This window comes from Panicum virgatum, chromosome 9N (genome assembly GCF_016808335.1).
Source record: "Panicum virgatum strain AP13 chromosome 9N, P.virgatum_v5, whole genome shotgun sequence".
Lineage (NCBI taxonomy): Eukaryota > Viridiplantae > Streptophyta > Magnoliopsida > Poales > Poaceae > Panicum > Panicum virgatum.
This window is the reverse complement of record NC_053153.1, coordinates 38,559,205-38,563,443: the sequence shown is the minus strand read 5'-3', so window position 1 is coordinate 38,563,443 and position 4,239 is coordinate 38,559,205. Positions and strand designations below refer to the sequence as shown.

The following is a 4,239-nucleotide window of genomic DNA, read 5'->3' as shown; positions in this document are numbered from 1 at the left end:
TCTTTGCAGACTTTTACCCCATGAACTGCAATCCCAATGAGCAAGAATCATGAACAAGTTCTCTCTCTCTTTTTTTAAGAATTTTAGGTGCAGCCATGAAATTGGTATCATGTATTAGTTTCGCCTTTCATTCTAAAAGTTTGGCCCTTTGGATCAGAGGTTACTTTCCTTTCATTTCATTTCCTTTCCTTTCCCTTTGGCCCATGCAAGTTCTTTGATTTTAGGAAGTGAGATGGTAATCTTGGTTTTCTTTAATATTATAAATAACTACAATTTTGAGACAATGATATAATTTTTTTATGTCTGTACCAAAAGTATCAATATCGCCTCATGCCGTAATATGTTATCTCTTCCACAAAATCGTATACTAATTCATTTTCAAGTATCAGTTCAGAGGAGACCGACCAACTATCAATTGCCTGCTGCACAACCTGGAGACCCCCTACTTATGCCGCAATTTGTGCTTTTATTATTTATATTTGTAATTGACCTATCTTTGTTTTGTCTCTACGATGAATGACTTGTGCTTGCCAACATCTTTGAGCTTTATTATTTATATTTGTAATTGACTTATGCTTGCCAACATCTTTGAGCTCTATGGATGTTGCCAGTTGATACCTATTTGTACTGTATATTGATTTGGCCTGCCATAAAATTTTTTTTGCTTATCATTATTTGAACTGTCTACTTTGCACGGACGAACTGCCACAGGCTAAACACACCTGCCCTACGGGCGCGGCGTTAGCGCGCCAATATTCCTAGTAGGTATGATAGTTTGAACGGTTGAGTCGCTATCATTTAAGCGGAGAGTTACCATAATTTGATGCCAAGCCATTCTGGAAACAAACACTTTAATAAGGAGGCTAAATTTACCATGAAATAGTTACAACAATTTGGATGGATTAGCATGATGATTAGGATGGGGAGTTACCATATTTTTGTGGAAAGTTTTGTTCAAGGAACCAATAATAATAACTATAATGATGAAACAACTATCGTGAAGTAATTACAAATGATCTACGGCAATGGTGTGATCAAGTTACTACAAATGATAGTTTATTAGAATCAGATATCCCACAATACGATACTTTCAGTTGTCTCTGTACCATATTTATACAATAAGTTACGACAATAGTGGGGGCATAGCACAAAGTCTCAAACTGAGTTTTAGCATATGCCACCTAGATTGAGTTGTTGTACAGAATATATTGATACATTTGTCCATCAATCAAAGGTACACCAAATAAAACATAGGTCTATGTATTTACTTCTGCACCAAAAAAGAGCGCTCATGAGCAGAGAGTATTCCAGTGTCCAGTGTGCCTAAGTACAGCAGGAAGCATCTTGATCGTGTTTAGTGGGTGGTAAGCATGATCAGCTGCGATCCCATGCTCAAATGATTTTAGTCTCCATTGTAGTAGCTAACTGGCACTGTCCGCCACCGATGCTGAGAGATAGCACCACCTGCAAGATCTGGTCTATGTCATTTTTCATAGATCAGCCAATGATGCAGTTATTACAGTACTCAACCAGTTGTATTATTTTCTCGGCAGTTCGCTTGCTGTAACACCCAGAGAAGCACTCATGTCTAAGCATTGTCTTTTTTTTTCTACTGGACACAATGATCAGAGTGTACTAACAGCCTACAGTAGTAGAAGCAAACTAGCTTTCTGCCTCTAAAAAACCAGGTAATGTAAATCAAGTTTCACAACTATATTAGTTCTATACATATCATATATACATGTCGTGATGCACATATGATTAAAAAAGGGACATATAAAGTAGAAAACATCACATCTATCAGATTTGCATTCCTCTCATATACCTAGTTGCCAACAAATGAAGCAGTAATTTTCATCTGCCAACAAAACAGAATCGAACTGACCCTTCACCAGTGCACAGACAAGTCATTTGTATGAGCAAAATTACCACATGCAGTAATCCAATATACGACAATGCCTATAGTAATGTACTAGAACTTATATCAAATTATGCCTAATTTACTAGAATCTAACATACCAGAATGGTGGGTTATTTTACTACAAAGGTATTATAAATTTATAAAAATGGCATGATCAATTTACTATAAAAATGATGACCAATCGATTAGAATTGAATATACCAGAGTTACGAAAATAGTACCTGGAGTAATGTATCATAAGGCAGAGACAACTATACTCCCAATTTTCACAAGCTATATGTATTTAGAAAATGATAACAGTTTACCAGATTTTTTTTTAGATTAAGGATAAGTTCCGGCCTAGTTTACCAGATACAAGTCAGCCTGTATGGTGATCAGCCATTGGTGCCCACTATATGTGATTTATGGTAATCTTTTTAAAATTTTCTAGAATAATTGCCCCCTTATATGTGATTTTGGATAATTTCAGATAATTAGCGCAATGGCATCATCAAGTTACCACAATGATACTATTAACAAAATCGATGAAACCATGAACTGAACCTACAGCTACCTGAATCCGGATAATGCATCAAAATCACCCTTGGTTAATCTGCAAAATTTACATACACCGCATGCTAGAATTATCGTAAGAGTATTAGAGTAGAAGCAAGTGATGGACGAGCACACGATAGGGCTGCTAGCAGCTTACCGTGCCTGGACGACCTGCAGCCGCGGTCAGGATGCCCGCGTCCACTGGTGCGCCGCCGTCCCTCTCGTATGTCTTCCCGTACCAGTAAGCCAGTAGCCATGCCTGGCAACTCACGCCGGGGAAACTCTTGAGGGCGCTCGCTGCTTGCAGGGAACCAATGCTCGATCTGCACCACCGCTAAGATCTGCATCTCCGGTGCCCACGCCAGGATGACGAGCTCCATGGAACGATGTGGAAGCGGGAGGCCATAGATTGTAGAAATCCGCAACCAATAAACGAGCGGCGGCAGTTCGAACAGATTGCCGTGGACGGGATCGTCTCCAGCGGCGGCGCGTCTCGCGGCGAGCGAAGCAGGCGATGTGGATGGGGGTTCCTGAGGTCAACGAGGAAGCGTGATTTGGGAGTCAGGATGGCAACGGGGCGGGGCGAGGGTGCAGCTCCCGTCCCCGCCCCGATCTCCGTTTTCTGATCCCCGCCCCGGCCCCGAAACTTCAATCGGGGAAAATCTCCCCCCGTCCCCGTCCCCGTCGGGTCCCCGAACCCCGACCGGGCCCCGTGGGATCAACTAGACTGTGAACACGGTGATGAGTTCAAAACAATTAAATTTCAACCGAAAATTTGTTAAAAAAAACTCTAACAAAAGCTAAGAGCATCTCAAGCAATAATAACCTTTAAATTAGACCCTCTAAATGTTAAATGGGGTTGCCTCTATTTTTAGAGGCTTTTAGATTTATTTCAACTCCAGCAAAAGTCCTCAATTCCAATATATAATAGAGGGCTCCCTGAAGACCCCTTAGGAATGGAGTGTAGATGAGGGATTTTGGAGGCCTCTCAAAATAGAGGGTGAAGTAGGAGGTCTACTGGAGTGCATTTTTTTTTGACTTAGCCCTCTAAACTTGAGATAAGGGATAGTTTAGATGGTCTGCTGGAGTTGCAGTAACAGGTCCAACCGCGAGTATAGAACAAGCACAAACCAATAAATCCAACCATGACTCGAGTATATGGCCGCGGATCCAAGCACGAGGCAAGTACATTATCAAATAACAAGCACAAGCTCTTTTAAAAAAACAAATAACAAGCACCAGCTAACGCATCAAGCAGATTAGTACTTTACTACTCGATGCTCACTATTAATATTCACCAGCTGCCGCACGTGGATGCAAATTTACTCGGGACTTCAAAGCAGCTACAGATGTGGTCTTCGTGAACGGAACATCCAGCGGAGGCAGCATCTTGCTCTTCATTTGCGGCTACATCTGCACCTCCTCCTTTCCTTGCTTCGCGTCACGCACTCACACTCGATTCTTGCACTCGATCGAGAGAGAAAACTAAGAAACGAGGGAAGAGCGGGGATGAGTGGTGGTGGCGGGCTGGCGGCCGCCGCCTGCCTTGGTTGAGCGAGGAGGGATCGAGTAGTGTTAGGGTTTGGGAAGGGAGTTAGCTTATATATGTTGGGCCGCTGGGAACTTCTCCTATTGGGCCGATTAGTTTTGATGGGCTATAGTGTTTCGGTCCCCGTGGTGCCGCGGGGAAATGCAGTCCCCATAGCGGTTTTTTTATTTTCATTTTTTACAAAAATATATTTTCGATTTGGAAATTTACAGGAATATACTCCAGCCGCCCAGCT

At 42.0% G+C, this 4,239-nt stretch overlaps 1 long non-coding RNA gene across 1 annotated transcript; it reads right to left on the bottom strand.

The window, feature by feature from the left end:
- Window positions 1–1,039: 1,039 nt before the first annotated feature.
- On the bottom strand, window positions 1,040–4,036 carry LOC120690193. The gene is made up of 3 exons (XR_005681636.1): window positions 3,741–4,036; window positions 2,613–3,182; window positions 1,040–1,464 (listed from the first exon to the last, which is right to left on the bottom strand). It is a non-coding gene; the product is annotated as an uncharacterized LOC120690193 (long non-coding RNA).
- Window positions 4,037–4,239: the final 203 nt, after the last annotated feature.